Source organism: Cryptomeria japonica, chromosome 10 (assembly GCF_030272615.1).
Source record: "Cryptomeria japonica chromosome 10, Sugi_1.0, whole genome shotgun sequence".
Taxonomy (NCBI): domain Eukaryota; kingdom Viridiplantae; phylum Streptophyta; class Pinopsida; order Cupressales; family Cupressaceae; genus Cryptomeria; species Cryptomeria japonica.
In genome coordinates, this window is record NC_081414.1 from 922,529,934 (window position 1) to 922,547,454 (window position 17,521).

The following is a 17,521-nucleotide window of genomic DNA, read 5'->3' on the forward strand; positions in this document are numbered from 1 at the left end:
ATCCACCTCACTCACAAGCCTGAAGAACGATCTATCACCAAGCAAGAAGGTCAGAAGTTGTCCTGGGTTCAGGAAAATCTTTTGGCTCCACCTGTAGTGGTTCCAAATCAGGCAGTCAATAATGCCTCTCAAAAGTCTCTAGATGGAGGCCAAGTTACCTCTCTGGTGCCTTTAGCTCGTCCAGATCCACAGTTGGTTCATACTCCTATATCTAATCACCTTCCCAAAGGGCCCATGGGTGAGTCAATGCATTGCAGTACAGGTATGGCTTCTCCATCTTCTCACTCTTCTCCTTTCAGTTGTCCTCCTCTCTAGTGCAGGAGCACCCTTCCAAGATCTTCCTCCTTCTTTGTTTTGTTGGTGTTATGCTTCTTTTGAAGCCATTGTATATGAATAAGAGCCATGAGCTCATTTGTTCTAGACTAGGTCCTAGTTTTAGGTCCTTAGTGTTTTGTTGTGATTTCTTGTGCAGGAGAGGTTGAGTGTGCCTTGGATGTGTGTTAGGCCTTATTGGCATGTTACTATCCTTAGGATAGCCCAAAATAGGCTTAGGAGTCATGAAAAGCAACAATGGCAAAGTTGCTTAAAAGATGCAAAAGTTGCATGACAACTTTTAAAAGTTGTCAAGCAACTTTTCCACCCAAATGGTCAAAGACCCTTGTTGAGCGTGGAGAGACCTAATTTTGGCACATCGATTGAGGTATGGGTAGTATAAGTATTTCCAAACCCTAAGTTAATGGGTTGGATGTCAAACATTGTACGGCCCAAGCAAAAAGACCTGACTGAGACTGCAAATTTGTTACCAATCAGTTTGAATGAAGCAACCAAGCAAGTTAATTGATTGATTTACATGAAAACTGTGTGGATTTTCTTCTATGGTGTAAATAATTTCATTTCAATCATTTAGATTAGGTTTTTGTTTGTAAGTAAGGTGTGTTTGTAAAAAGTTTGTAAATTGCCTTCTTACTATCCAGTTTTGGACAGAATTGTGTAAATGGCTGCATAACTCCATTCCCCATTGTGGAACCACCATGAAACCATGGGGAATGAGAGTTTAGACCTTGTACTATAGTTCAATGCAAGAAGGACCCTTGGAAATGTAAGGAAGCCATTTGAAGGCCCATTCCTAGGCGAGACTGGACAGTGCCTGGTTAGGAATGGTTGTTGGTGCAGAGGTCTGAGAGAGTAAGGTTGGTCAGAGAAGAAGACACCGTTTGGAGGAGTTGAAGAGGGGTGAGTGAAGCACCATTGGTGTGAAGGAGAAGCTTCCACCAATCCAAACAAGGTGGCTATAACACAAAACATACAATGTGACCCTGACAGACCATTAACCCTCACAAAACCCTTGAAAACCCCATAATTCGCCCAAGGCACTTAATGGCCACTTGGAGGCCCAAAACTAGAGAAATCCTTGAGCCCTTGCCAAATTAATGGTAGTCCATTTTGGGAGTTTGGGTTGCTTGTGCATCGTTTGTGAGAGGGAGCCCTAAAGAACCGGGTAGGAGGCCTAATTGGTCAAAATCCTTATAGCCCTATTTTGTAAGCAAAAACACAAAATAGTGAAATCAGTAAGGGGTTGGAATCTTGAAACCTCTTGGGGGCACATGTATGGGTGGAAAAACCATGAAAAAGACCTGACCTATCCTTGCTAATACCTTGGAAGGTGTGGAACAAGCCTAGCCCTTATTAGCCATAGTAAGGGGTTTTGAGTCTCATGAGTAGGTGAGAACTTAGGAGCAACATTGCAACTCATTAGTGGGTGGATTGGGCAAGGTCAGGGGATTCCTCAAAGCAAGGGAAGTCCTAGAGACCCTAGGGTGTGGAGAGAACACCAGGTGATCCCAAGGAAGGATCCAAGAGCATAGACTAGGCTAGTCTATCCCAAACCCCAACCCATCAGATTGGTATCAGAGTAGGTTGAAGATTTGTTGGACTGTGTATGTCTCTATATACTGGTGAATTAGTAGGGGAGAGCAGAATGGTCACTAATGTAGAGCTGGCTAGAGAGGTAGAAGAGTAGAAGATGAAGAATAGACTCCTTGAAGAAGCTATGAGTGAGATAAGGGACAAGCTGCAGGAAGTGGTGGATCAGAAGACACATGAACCTTGGGGTGAAGACACCAAAGATAAAGGCAAGAAAACCATTGACATAGATGACATTATACCTGAATCAGATCCCTTGTTTAATGAAGAGCAATTTGTAAAAGCTATTAAGGCTTTGAACACCAAAGCTTTTGAAGGATTGCCACGTTTCAGTGGAAGGATGGACATAGACACTGTCATGGAATGGATTGAGGGCATGGAAAACCACTTTGAGTGTGAGGGAGTGACAGAGGCTCAAAAGGTTAAGGTTGCCAAATCAATATTAAGGGGAGCAGCTTTAACATGGTGGAAGTACCTGCAAGAAGAGAGGGTTAGCATGGGGAAGCTACCTATTGCCAATTGGAAGGCCATGGTGAGCAAGATCAAGGAGAACTACTTACCAGAGGATTATGAAGTCCAACTTCATAAGAAGAGATAGGGTTTGAAGCAAAAAGACCTTGATGTGACCTCCTACACCGAAGAATTTCAAAAACTTTGTCTTAGATCTAAAGTCCAAGAAGATGAATCTATTAAGGTGGGTAGGTATCTAAGCGGCCTAAAGTGGAACATTCAAGAGGAGATAAGCTTGTGGACTCCTACTACTATTCAAAAATGTCATCAGCTTGATGTCAAGGTGGAAGAGAGGAACAAAAGGAAAGGAGACTCTAATAATAGAGGTAGACGCAGAGGTAGATAACAAATGAATCACCGAGGTGGTTATCAAAGCAAGTCAAATGAGCAGAGGAACCAAGGAGAAGCAAAGTTAACTGAGCAAGGCAATGACACCAATCTCAGAGGGGGCCATCCTAGAGGAAGAGGTGCACAAGGTGGTCCAAGTAGGGGTAGAGGTACCGACAGAGGTAACTCCTACTTTGCAACTATGAAGTGTTACAATTGTGGTCAATTAGGACACCCGGCATATAGATGCCCTGACAAGCCTACCTCATCAAACAGTGGAAAGAGGGTTGCTTATGCACATGAAGACTCTTCAAGTAGTAAGACACTTGAGGTGGAACATATTGAATCAGAGATTGGAGAAAATCTGATGTTCAATAGGGTCTTGATAAGACAGCCAATCAAGAGTGAACCTAAGCATAGGAGGGCATTGTTTAGGGTGAGATGCAAGATCCTTGGTAAAGTTTGCAAGGTGATAGTTGATTCAAGGTCAACTGATAACATAATATCAGAGGAGGCAACCAAGAAGTTGAAACTCACAAGAATACCCCATACTAACCCATACAAGGTGACATGGTTGAATCATGAGAAGAGTGTGCTAGTCAATGAACAGACTTGGGTAGAGTTCTCTATTGGAGGATACAAGGATAAGATCCTTTGTGATGTGTTGCCTATGGATGCTTGTCATCTACTACTAGGAAGACCCTGGCAATTTGATATGAAGGTGATCTATGATGGAGAGGAGAACTCCATATCATTCAAGAAAGATAGCAAGACCTTTAAGATTCAATCTTTGACAGAGAATGATGAGGGCACTTCGAGAACACCTAGTGTCTTAATGGCTACTGGTAAAGAGTTCTTAAACTTACTACATGAGGAGGAGATAGTGAAGAGTGCCATCTTTGTGAAACCAAAGGAGGAAGTAGACAAGTTGCAGGCAGAAGTACCCAAGGAGGTGAAGCAAATGTTGCAAGAGTATAAGGACATAGTGAGTGATGGAGCACTTCCAACACTCCCACCTAGAAGGTCTATCAGCCATCAAATAGACTTTGTCCCTGGTGCATCCTTGCCTAACAAAGCTGCATATAAGCTCACACCTGATCAAAACAAGGAGATAGCAAGGCAAGTGCAGGAGTTATTGGAACAAGGACTGATTAAGAAGAGCATCAGCCCATGTGCAATCCCGATAGTGCTAGCATCAAAGAAGGGAGGCAAGTGGAGACTTTGCACTGATTCAAGGGCAATCAATAGGATCACCATAAGGTATAGGTTTCCTATTCCTAGAATAGAGGATTTGATGGACTGTCTAAGAGGTGCTATGTATTTTACCAAGTTGGACATTAAAAGTGGTTATCACCAGATTAGAATCAAGGAGGGTGATGAGTGGAAGACTACTTTCAAGACCACAGAAGGATTGTATGAATGGCTTGTGATGCCATTTGGACTCACCAATGCCCCAAGCACCTTCATGAGGTTGATGAATGAGGTGTTAAAAGACTTCATAGGTAGATTTGTGGTGGTGTACCTAGATGACATTCTCATCTATAGCAGAACCAAAGAGGAGCACCTTGAGCATTTGAGGTTAGTCTTAGAGAGGTTGCATGAGGAGAAGTTATCCATCAACCTAGAGAAGTGTGACTTCTTGAAGCAAGAGCTAGTCTACTTAGGATTTGTGGTGTCTAAGGGAACCTTGAAGATGGATCCAAGCAAAGTGGAGGCAATCTTGAATTGGCCTGCACCTAGAACAGGGACTGAGGTAAGGAGTTTCCATGGATTAGCTCAATTCTATAGGAAATTTGTGAGGAACTTCAGTGGCATATGTGCACCAGTCCTTGACACCATAAAACGAGGCCTTAAAACTAAGTTTAAATGGACTGAGCAGGCTGACAAAGCATTTTAATTGTTGAAGCAAGAAGTAGCCACAAAACCTATCCTTCTCCTACCTACTTTTGACAAGCTATTCACATTGGAGTGTGGTGCAAGTGGAATTGCATTAGGTGGTGTATTGAGTCAAGAGGGAAGACCTATGGTATTTTTCAGTGAGAAGCTTAATGAAGCAAAGAAGAAGTACTCAGCCTATGACCTAGAGTTGTATGCATTAGTGCAGTCTTTAAAGAAATGGAGGCATTACCTATTCCCAAAAGAATTTGTGGTGTTCACAGACAACCAGGCATTGAGTTACATTAACACTCAAGAGAAGCTTAGCAATAGGCATTTGAAATGGATGGAATACCTCCAATCCTTCACCTTCACCATCAAGCATAAGAAGGGGCAACAAAATAAGGTGGCAAATGCTTTAAGCAGGAAGTTGTTGACAATTCAAGAACTACATTTGTAGAGCATAGGAATAGAAGGTTTCAAGGACCTCTATGAAGGAGATGAAGACTTCTCATCAGCTTACAAGGTTTGCAAGGAGTTTGAGAACCATTTCCATGGTGAGTATGCAGATTACACTCTCCAAAATGGTCTCTTGTTCAAAGGTAATCAGTTGTGTGTGCCAAGAGGATCCATGAGGGAAAACCTCATCCAAGAGAAACACAATGGCAGTTTAAGTGGACACTTTGGAGTCAACAAAACCTTGGATTTAGTACAGATGTAGTACTATTGGCCAAAGTTGCCAAGAGATGTGAAGAGGTATGTGGAGCAATGTGGTGTATGTCAAAGAGCAAAGGGAGGATCAAGCAATGTTGGTCTCTATCAACCATTGCCGGTCCCAAATAGACCTTGGGAATGTACAAGCATGGACTTTGTAGTAGGGCTTCCCAAGACAAAGACAGGTATGGACAGCATCTATGTGGTAGTAGATAGATTTTCCAAGATGAGCCATTTCATTCCATGTAAGACTACACATGATGCAAGCTATGTTGCACATCTCTTCTTTAAGGAGATTGTTAGAATTCATGGACTCCCTTTAAGCATTGTTTTAGATAGGGACAGCAAGTTCATGGGCCCTTTTTTGCAAACATTATGGAGGAGACTAGGAACTAACTTGTCATTTAGCTCAGCTTGTCATCCACAAATTGATGGTCAAATTGAAGTCATCAATAGGGTGTTAGGTAACTTGTTGAGGTGTTTAACTAAGGAGTATGGCCAAACATGGGACCTAATCATTCCTCAAGTAGAGTATGCATATAATGATAGTGTGAATAGGACCACTGGTAGAAGTCCTTTTGAGGTTGTCTATGGCAGACATCCAAGAGGAGTATGTGAGTTAAGAGACCTTGGTAGTTTGGAAATGAAGAGTGGGCAAGCAGAGGACTTCACTCAAACCATCAAGGAAGTCCAAGAGAAAGTTAAGAAGGCCATCCTTGAATCCACTTAGAAACTGAAGGCAAAGATGGATGAGAAAAGGAGAGAGGTTCAGTTCAAGGTGGGTGACTATGTGATGGTCCATTTGAGCAAAGCTAGGATGCAAAGTGGTAAGCCTACCAAATTGCAGATGAAGAGGGTAGGACCTTGTAGAATCCTATCAAAATATGGTAAGAATGCCTACAAGGTTGACCTGCCTTCAAATTTGGCTATATCACCAGTCTTTAATGTAGTTGACTTTATCATGTACAAGGGTGAGATAGAAGGGCTGACTGAGAACCAAGCCAAGGTGTTGCAGGACCTAGATGTTAATGTCTTACAACAGGTGAAGAAGCCTATAGCAGAGGAGATCTTGGAATCTAGATTAAAGAAGTCCACCAGACACCAGGTCTACATGGAACACTTGGTGAAGTGGGCAGGACAGCCTGAGTCGGAAGCTACTTGGGTCGAGGAGAGCAAGTTCAAGACACTTAGAATAAACCTGGCTCTCATCTCTTCTTCTATTTCTTAGTGGTGTGCAGAGGGGGAGTATGGTGTAGGAGCACCCTTCCAAGCTCTTCCTCCTTCTTTTTTTTTTGGTGTTATGCTTCTTTTGAAGCCATTGTATATGAATAAGAGCCATGAGCTCATTTGTTCTAGACTAGGTCCTAGTTTTAGGTCCTTAGTGTTTTGTTGTGATTTCTTGTGCAGGAGAGGTTGAGTGTGCCTTGGATGTGTGTTAGGCCTTATTGGCATGTTACTGTCCTTAGGATAGCCCAAAATAGGCTTAGGAGTCATGAAAAGCAACAATGGCAAAGTTGCTTAAAAGATGCAAAAGTTGCATGACAACTTTTAAAAGTTGTCAAGCAACTTTTCCACCCAAATGGTCAAAGACCCTTGTTGAGCGTGGAGAGCCCTAATTTTTGCACACCAACTAAGGTATGGGTAGTATAAGTATTTCCAAACCCTAAGTTAATGGGTTGGATGTCAGACATTGTACGGCCCAAGCAAAAAGACCTGACTGAGACTGCAAATTTGTTACCAGTCAGTTTGAATGAAGCAACCAAGAAAGTTAATGGATTGATTTACGTGAAAACTATGTGGATTGTCTTCTATGGTGTAAATACTTTCATTTCAAGCATTTAGATTAGGTTTTGGTTTGTAAGTAAGGTGTGTCTGTAAAAAGTTTGTAAATTGCCTTCTTACTGTCCAGTTTTGGACAGGATTGTGTAAATGGCTACATAACTCCATTCCCCATTGTGGAACCACCATGAAACCATGGGGAATGAGAGTGCAGACCTTGTACTATAGTTCAATGCAATCAGGGCCCTTGGAAATGCAAGGAATCCATTTGAAGGCCCATTCCTAGGCGAGACTGGACAGTGCCTGGTTAGGAATGGTTGTTGGTGCAGAGGTTTGAGAGAGTAAGGTTGGTCAGAGAAGAAGACACCCTTTGGAGGAGTTGAAGAGCGGTGAGTGAAGCACCATTGGTGTGAAGGAGAAGCTTCCACCAATCCAGACAAGGTGGCTATAACACAAAACATGCACTGTGACCCTGACAGGCCATTAAACCCTCACAAAACCCTTCAAAACCCCATAATTCGCCCAAGGCACTGAACGGCCACTTGGAGGCCCAAAACTAGAGAAATCCTTGAGCCCTTGCCAAATTAATGGTAGTCCATTTTGGGAGTTTGGGTTGCTTGTGCATCGTTTGTGAGAGGGAGCCCTAAAGGACCGGGTAGGAGGCCTAATTGGTCAAAATCCTTGTAGCCCTATTTTGTAAGCAAAAACACAAAATAGTAAAATCGGTAAGGGGTTGGAATCTTGAAACCTCTTGGGGGCACATGTATGGGTGGAAAAACCATGAAAAAGACCTGACCTATCCTTTCAAAGACCTTGGAAGGTGTGGAACAAGCCTAGCCCTTATTAGCCATAGTAAGGGGTTTTGAGTCTCATGAGTAGGTGAGACCTTAGGAGCAGCATTGCAACTCATTGGTGGGTGGATTGGGCAAGGTCAGGGGATTCCTCAAAGCAAGGGAAGTTCTAGAGAACCTAGGGTGTGGAGAGAACACCAGGTGATCCCAGGGAAGGATCCAAGAGCATAGACTAGGCGTAATCTATCCCATACCCCAACCCATCACTCTCATTCTCTCTCTGATTGTAAAGATTTAGTCTCATAAAGTGTTTAGAAATTTGTTCAGCCAAAGAAAAATAACCTTAGGCATAATATGCATAAAGGATCCCTTCAGCAAATCAAATCTACCAAAAAACCCATGCAAATTGATAAAATTCTGCAGGAAGAGGAGGTCATTGAAAATGATCTTAAAGCTGACTTGGAAGAGGACCAAGAGCCTCTTCTATTTGATGGTGAGATATACTCTCCCTCGGGTCTACCTTCTGCAAATTAGTTTCTTAATCTATTGGATGGGAAGTCCAAATCGATTCATGTTATCTCCATTTTCAGCTCCTCTAGACTTGGGACCCTCTTTAGACCAGAAGGATAAAAAAATTCTTCAGGATCTTGTGGTTTAGGATGAAGATCTAGATACAATTTTAGATACTCCCCTAGCAGTCTTCTACTCTCAGGTCAAAGAAAAAAGGAAACTAGGCTTGCATCAGAATCAAGAGGGATGGGATAAACCGGACTTTGGTTCCTCTCCTCCCTAGAAGGGTCGCAAATCTTTGATTGAAGCCAGATCTTTAGATGGTGTTGCGGAGAACCAATCAAAACTTCAAGATCTTTGGAAAGTAGGGAAGGGAAATCCCCTTCCTGAACAACAATGAAAATCTTATCCTAGAATGTTAGGGGCCTCAATGCCCCTAACAAACAAAGGGTGATCAAAAGGAGGATTCTTTTGGTCAGTGCAGATATCATTCTCTTACAAGAAACAAAGCTAGATAGTATGCAAGCTGTTGTGTTTGGATGTGGAATTACCTCCCGGTTTCAAATGTCTTCACAAGTGACAATGGATTCGGAAGGGGCCTCAGGGGGCCTAATGATTCTATGGAAGCCTTCCCAAGTTAAAGTTGATGGTATTGCTTCAAATAGAAATCGGATCTTGGCTAAAGTTAGTCATCTTCAATCCAATTCAACTTTCTTTGTTATAAACATTTATGGCCCAGTTTCCCCCCTCAAAAATTGACTTTTATGGTCTTCCTTAGATGAAGTCTTGTCTTCATTAACTAAGGAACATCTCTTTATAGGAGGATATTTCAACGCTATCAGAAGATCTTCTGATAAAAGGGGAGGATTAATCCGGCTAGGCAGATCTCAATGGAACTTTAATGACTGGATAGATAGGAATGGTTTGATGGAAATTGACTCGGGTGATGTATTCACTTGGACAAATAGAAGGAAAGGCTTTAGCAATATAGCGGAAAAATAAATAAATTCTTTTGGCAGGGGGATTTGAGGTGTTTCCCTTTCTCCCCCTCTTATTTGGTCATTCCTTGTTCAGGATCAGATCACCATCCCATATTGCTCTCATTGTTTGCCAACAAGGCAACCTTCAAAGCCCCTTTCATATTTGAGAACATATGGATGAAGGATCAAAATTTTCTAACTTTGATAGAAAATTGGTGGAAGGAAGTTTCGGTGGAAGGCTCAAAACTCTTCTACTTTATTGCTAAGTTGAAAGTTGTAAAGCAGAAATTGCTTCAATGGAACTCTCAACACTTCAAAAATATCTTCTCAACAAAAAGTTCAATAGAAGCAAGAATGGCGACCCTAAACTCCAAGATCATTCTAGAAGGTATAGATCAAGAATCCTTCCAACAAGAAAAGATGCTCCTACAGGAATATGAGGATATATTATCTAAGGAAGAAATATTTTGGAAGCATAAATCTAGGGAGAATTGGCTTAGAATGGGAGACAAAAACACAAAGTTCTTCCACAATGTAACTAAGATTAGAAGAGACAAGAACTAGATCTTAAAATTGGAGGTCAAGGACAACCAAATCATAAAGGATCCTAAGGAGATCAAGCAGGAAATTACCACCTACTTCTCCAATCTCTTAAATAATCGAGAAGGTTCCCACTTGCTAGAGCAAAAAAAGATGTTGGAAGTGATCCCCAGGATCATCTCAGATGAGTAGAATCAAAATCTTAATGAGAGAATCAAGCTTGAAGAAGTATTTCAAGCTCTCAACCAACTGCCCTCAGGTAAAGCTCCTGGTTTGGATGGATTCCTAGCGGATTTTTTCAAGAAGTGTTGGCACATCTTAGGTCAGGATCTTGTGGAAGCACTGGAATGCTCAAGAAGATCAAGAAGGTTACTTAAGGAAGTAAATAACACTTTTATTGCCCTCATCCCCAAGAAGGAGAATGCATTAAATCTGGGAGATTTCAGACCTATCTCACTTTGCAATACTATCTATAAAATCCTTTCAAAAGTCATGATGAATAGAATGAAGCCCCTCATGGAATCAATTATTTCAAAAGAACAAACAGGGTTTGTAGCAGGTCGCTCAATTCTTGATGGAGCCATAATAGCACAAGAAGCAATCCATACTCTCCAAAGCACAAAAAGATCAGGTATAATGATTAAAGTAGACATTTCAAAAGCTTATGACAGTGTAGACCGGTGCTTCCTTTGCAAGGTAATGCAAGCTTTTGGTTTTGCAAAACATTGGATTGATTGGGTATTTGAATGCATCTCCACTCCGAAATTCTCAATCTTGGTAAATGGGAAACCAGAAGGTTTCTTTTCCTCGTCAAGGGGGGGACTCAGACAAGGAGATCCCATCTCTCCTTTCCTCTATATAATCCTGGGGGAGGTTTTGGGTAGGACAATCAAAAGAAGCCACATGAACAATCTTCTAGAGGGAATCAAAGTAACCAGAAATTTTGCAGTCACACATCAGCAGTTTGCAAATGATAATCTCCTCTTGGGAGCTGCAAAATTCAAAGAAGCATCCCATCTAAAACAGATCCTAGATGCCTTTGGGAAAGCTTCAGGACAAATTAGAAATAAGGATAAATCAAATGCCTATTTTTTTCCTATCTCTATACTCCTGAAGTCCAAAATAGTCACAATCTTGGACTATAGTGAAGGATCCCTCCCTTGCATCCACCTGGGCATCCCAATTGAACATGGCATGAGGAATGCTAAATCATGGGATCCTCTTAAAATTACAGTGGACCAGACCTCTAACTCTTGGAAAGAGAAATGGCTTTCTTGAGCGGGTACATTAGTGATGATTCAAGCAGTGATATTGGCTCTGCCCATTTATCTTTTATTTATCCTATCTCTCACAGTTAGTGCCAATGCCTTCCTAATTAAGAAAATGAGGAATTTTTTTTGGCAAAATACAGAGGAGAAACATAGAATAGCTCTAATTGCATGAGAAAAAATAATCAAGCCTAAGGTTCTAGGGGGTTTAGGCATTAAGGACCTCAAACTGCAAAATAAAGCCTTAGGGACCAAACTAGTATGGAAGTTCATAAAGAATCCCAACTCCACATGGCCTAGAATGTTAGCAACCAAATACTTACCTGACCAAGAACCTCTCAATCTTCTAAGAGCAAATACATTCCCCAAGGGATCAAGAACTTGGAATTTCATAATTTCTTATAGAACTCTGATTTCAGAATAGCTCACATGGGACATCCGAGATGGATTATCAAGCCTCTTTTGGGAGGATTCTTAGGGAGGCTTTCCATCTATTGCAAGTTCTCTTAACATTCTTGTAACAGATAACTGGCTTAAATGTCACTGGGGTGTCAGAGTTAGAGATTATCTGATTGAAGATGGATCACCCAACTCTCAAAGTTGGAAGTGGAAATCATTGTATGGAGCTCCAACCCCAAGGAATGAACTAGATCAACTTGAAGAGCTCCTAAAAGCAAGAAATGTAAACCCAAGAAGAGGGAATGACTCTCTAATATGGGCATCTTCTAAAATAGGGTACTACAATCCTAAAGATGGTTATAGAGTGCTAGCCAGTAATACTGCTCAAGAGCAACTGGATTTTCTAAAAAAGTTATTTTGGAGCTCTAAAGTCATTCCTAAGGCAGGGATCTTGCATGGCTAGCCTATCAGAGGAAGATTTTAATAGCAGAAAAATTCATAAAGATGGGGTATGCAGGACTCTCTAGGTGCATCATGTGCAAAGCTCAATCAGAATCAATGGACCATCTACTTCTCAACTGTCCCTTTGCCTCCAAATGTTGGCGTCGTCTATGTGCTAAACTTGGGCTGATCACAGCCTTACCAAATGACATTAAATCGCTATTTCAAAGCTGGCCCATCCCAAGCAAAGAGTCCACCCTAAGCTCAATTATGGAAGTGTCCCCTTCATGTTTAGTTTGGGAAATCTGGAAGGAGAGGAATAGAAGACTATTTGATGACAAATGCAAAAGATTAGAAACAATTTTAAACTCAACTGAATCAGTGATACTGGACTCAGTAAACTACAAGATAGTTTTCTCCCTGGAACCACCTAAAGCCTTTTCATCATGGGATGAAAGCATTAGGAAAAATTGGCATGGAATCAGGATCCCTCCTTCCTTTAGGAAAAAAGACAACATGAGAAAAGTGGTAACCTGGTCTCCTCCAAATCCCGGTTGGATCAAACTAAATTTTGATGGTACTTCTAGAGGTAATCCGGGTCCTTCAGGCATAGGATATGTAATTAGAAGTCACACAGATGCAATCCTTGGGAAAATGGCAAAGCCAATCCCCCCAGACACAAACAACATAGCAGAATGCAAAGCATTGCAATTTGGATTGTTAGAGTGCATAAAGCATGGTCTAAATAACATTCTAGTGGAGGGCGACTCAGAGATAGCAATAAATGCAATTAAGAGGAAAAAAACTCCGAACTGGAGATTGCAAGGAATCCTAGACAACATAATTGCAAGCCTTGACGGAATAGAAAGCTATGAAGCAAAGCACATCTACAGAGAAGCAAACTCAGAGGCAGATGCTCTCTTGAAAATAGCTGCTCAAGGAACCTACCTCTACAGGTGGGATCAGGGAAATTGGCCAATTGTCTCATCAGACCATCTCATTTGACTGGTAAGGGCCCCAAGGGATATCAAGCTCAGATGAAAGAGCCACCTTCAGAAATATGTGAAAGCTAGTTAAAGCTTTGATCAATAGGGCAAACTTTAAATTTAGCCTTAGCGGCTAAATGAAATGGCTATCCCAGTTCAAATTTTAATTTTATTTATTTATGGCGGAGTGGGCCCATACTTAGTGATGTCACCTAAACTGTGGTTATGAGCTAAGTCCCTCGAATTAACTGTTGAGACCTAGCTAGCAAACTGTCAAATCCATTTATGGTTTGCGTGGCCCGAACGAGAATTTTGGCATGTCGAGGACAAACATCCCTCGCCACCTTAGCTGGAAAATTTAATGCAAATCTATCCCTCATCAATTAGTGTGAAAAAGCATGCTAGCCTATTTCTTCGCATTGCCTTCTGCAAGTTGATTTCATTCCTTGTCAATTAATTCCATAGCTCTGGTTTTTAACTCCTCTGCAAATAGCTGCATTTCCAATCATGTCGACAAAGCCCCCATTCGGATTCATAATGAGTATTTACCCTAGGCCCATCTCCTGTTTTGGAGTAGACACTCCAATTTCTCTTTCGGCGTCTATGCGCCAAGTCTCATTCCGAAAAATAATAGACCTGAGGCTCAAGCGCCTTCTTCTCTTCTCAGATTTCCCTCATTTTGGCAATCAAGATGATCTTGGGTAGTGGGCATCTGAACAGAGACGAGTATCCACGGGACAATACTAGCATCTCCTCCAGGTTTGTTGCATCTTTGCTGGATTTAAAACTGGCTAAGTAGGTCGTTTGGACCCTCATGAAGAAGATTTTCCCAGAGGAGGTCACCCAAGAGCTCCAAGAAATTCTAAATAAAGCAATTCATGATTTTGCGGCTCCTTGGCCAGGTGACAAAATCCTATTCAATGCTCATGGCGAATTAATTAACTACTATCCTTTCCTACTCGACCTGAAAGTGAAGGACTTGGATAGGCACTGAGTATTTGTGGGAGTTGGCCTTGGGTACCTTAAATGGCAGTTTCTTGGAGAAAATCCAGAAGACCAGGGCAGAGAGGACGACCTAATTCAATTTGCCAAACTTAACGGCATATTGCCCATGAAAGCAGAAGAAGATAACCCTCAAGCGGAGCAGGCAGGTAGGGGTGGCGCTAGCAGGGGTCGTTGCGGGTCTAGGTGTGGTCGTGGCAGGGGCCGCCCTCCGTGCAAAGACCGTGGGAGTGCAAACCTGCAATGATGCCAACAAGGAAATTGCAAGCTAGGTTTCTTTGAGTTTTCTATAAGTTTTTGTTTGAGACTTGAGCTATAAATTTTGGCTTATCAAGCATATTTTTTGGTTTTTAGGGCAGTAAAGCATCTGCCATTCAGACTTGTACTCTTTCAAGTTAAAGTTTTAAGACTTCATGCTAATCTTGGAAGGACATCTATGTCTTCCATAATTTGTATAAATCTTGTTAAAAATCTACTACCTACTAGCTATGTAAGCTCTGCTAATTTTTACATAATCAATATAATGTTGGCTCTGCCTTTACCGATCAAAAATAATAATAATTGAAGGGCTCCCGATATCCATCAGTTATTTTATTTTTTTTAGTTGTTTGTGAGTTCCTTTTTTGGTGGTGACCGTCAATTTAAAAAGTTACCATTTTTTTGGTTTGTTTTCTCCTTTTTTAGGAGATTTTTTTGGTTTTTTTGTTAGCAGAGATTCTAAGACAGCAGGAACTATTTTCTTTGATTGTGTAGAAGCTATGGACTTTTGGTTTTAATATAAAATAAATCTCAACTTTGGTTACCTTTGTTTCCATCATAGATTTCCTTTGTGTGCTTGGAAGTTGATGATTATGGATTTTGATTTATATTTTTTGTTTTGATTAAAATATTTAGTTGTTTTTGAAATCTCTGGTAGTAGGGTGTGTTATGAGGTTTTTACGTAGGAGCTAACTAGCATTTTGGGAGACCTACTTGCAAAGGACAAAGGTCTAATCTACATCAATTTTTGGTATCAGACTAGTTAATAATGGCCCAAAGGGGATCCCATGTGAATTAGAGAGGAAGGAATAAGTAAACATTAGCCTTCGTAGGAATGTTTCTAATGCCTTGGACCCTATGGAGATGCTCAAGTTCTAAGATAAAAGGTTGAAATTTCTAATTGTAAAGGTGTGCTCAACCCAATGCATTTCTAGATTGGGTTCAAGGAGAAGTACTTTGAGAGGATATTAACAAGGATGATCCGAAAAGAGTGAATATTACTATATCCAAGTTGAAAGTTGCATGCAACCCTACGGTGGGAGAATGTGCATATTTTGAGAAGAAAAAAAAAGGAAAAGATATGATTAGGCTTTTGCCTAAGATGCTAAAATATTTGAGAGATCAATTTTTTCCCTATGATTACCAAAAAAATTGTTTAAAGAATTTCAAATTTTGAAATAAAAAGATCAGTCAATACAAAAGCTTATATTGAACAACTCTCGTGATTTCAAATTTGAACGAATATACAAGAAAGTGAAGACCAAGTATTATCTAGGTATGTCAATGGACTAAAGTTCCAACTCGAAGATGAGCAAGAGCATGGAAGAACATTTGGCACACCTTTGAAATATTTTTGATACACTTATATGGAAGAGATTGTTTATAAATCTAGAAAAAAGGTGAGTTTTGTAGGGACAAGTTGGGTTTCCTTGGAAATGTGATTTCAATAGGAGTAAGCATGGATCCTTAAAAGGTTAAGTTTTTACTTCAATGGCCTATCCCTTATAGTATTACATAAATAAGGAGTTTTCATGGGTTAGTAAACTTCAATAAGAGGTTTATTAGAAATTTGTGTGGAATATGTGCTCCCTTGAATGATTGTACTTTAAAGGAAGTATTTTTCTTGGACTCAAGTTGTTGAAAGAAGTTTTGAACAACTTAAAAAAAGGTGACTAAATCCCCTATACTTGCTTTACTAGACTTTGAGAAAAAAATTACCTTTGAGTGTGATGCTTCTGTAGTAGCCATTGGGGGTTTGTTGAGTCAAGAGGATAAAACAATTGCCTACTTTAGTAAGAAACTAAATGATGCCAAGAAGAGATATGGTACTTATAATAAAGAATTGTATGTTGTTGTCCAAACATTGAAATGCCAAAGATACTACTTGTACATAGAAAATTCATTTCGTTAATAGATAATCAATCATTGAAATATATCAACTCTCAAGCCAAATTATCTCATCAACATTCCAAATAGGTCTTCTTTTTGCAAGATTATACATTTGTTGTTCAAAATTTGAGTGGCAAAACTAATATAGTGGTTGATGCTTTAAGTAGAAGATACCACCTACTTGTCCCAATGCCTAGCGATATTTTTGGGTTTGAGGAAATAAAAGGTGATATGTCACATATCCATTATTCAACAAAGTTAATACTGCCCTCAATAGTCCTATTGATGCAAGGAGTAAATTGTTTGAAAACTTCTTAATGGGAAATGGATTTTTATTAGAGGACTCCAACTCTATATCCCCCTTAAGTCTAAGAGGAAAAACTTGATTTGAGAAATGCATTCAAATGGCTTGTGTGGACACTTCAAAAGGGACAAAACTTACTTCGTAATGAAAAACTTTTTTGGCCTCGACTAAGGAAGGAAATGAATAAGTTTGTTTTTACATGTAGAGCATGTCAAGTTTTCAAAGGTGGGCATCAAAATATAGGTTTATACAAACCCTTGCCTATTCCTAAGGGACCATGAATTGATATCTCCATTGATTTTGTGTTAGATATCTTGTACTAAGCAATAAAATTATTCCATTTTGTTGTTGTGGACCCGTTCTCAAAGATGGCTAACTTCATTCCATGCAAAAAGATTACATATGCTGAACTTTTTTTAAGAAATTGTTCACTATATGGATTGCCCAAAAATATTACTAGTGATTGAAATAAAAAGTTTTTGAGTCACTTTTGGATGACATTGTGGAAAAAGCTTAATAGAAAAATACAAGACAATTCAGCCTATCCCCTCAAACGAATAGACAAACTAAGGTGGTAAACAAGAGTGCTTTGATTCCTAGTTGGTGAAAATCCAAGGTAATGGGATTTGATTTTAGCATAGGTTGAGTTTGCTTTTAACTCAAGCATCGTCAACTAGTAAGTCTTATTTCCAAGTTATTTTGAGAAACAACCCTAAGAGAGTTGTTGATCTTATTGATCTTTCGAATGAAAAATAGATTAATCAAGATCCAAAGCACTTTGCAAGTCGTATAAAAGAAATACAATAACCAATGAAACACAAGCTACAAGTGACCAATGAACAATATAAAGGGATGTTTTACATCAAAAAAAGAAAGTATATGAAGAAGGTGAACAAATCATCATGTATTTACATAAAGAAAGATTTCATTAAGGCGCTTATAACAAAGTAAAACCTAGAAACGTGGGACCATTCAAAATAGTAAAGATTAATAATTAATTTAGTTTATTTTCTATCTTTATTAA

General features: G+C 40.1%; 1 protein-coding gene across 2 annotated transcripts in view; it reads right to left on the minus strand.

Moving 5' to 3' along the window:
• LOC131038360 (uncharacterized) overlaps positions 1 to 17,521 on the minus strand; it is a 40,031-nt gene that overhangs the window by 11,477 nt on the left and 11,033 nt on the right. The gene's annotated exons all lie outside the window — the stretch shown is intronic.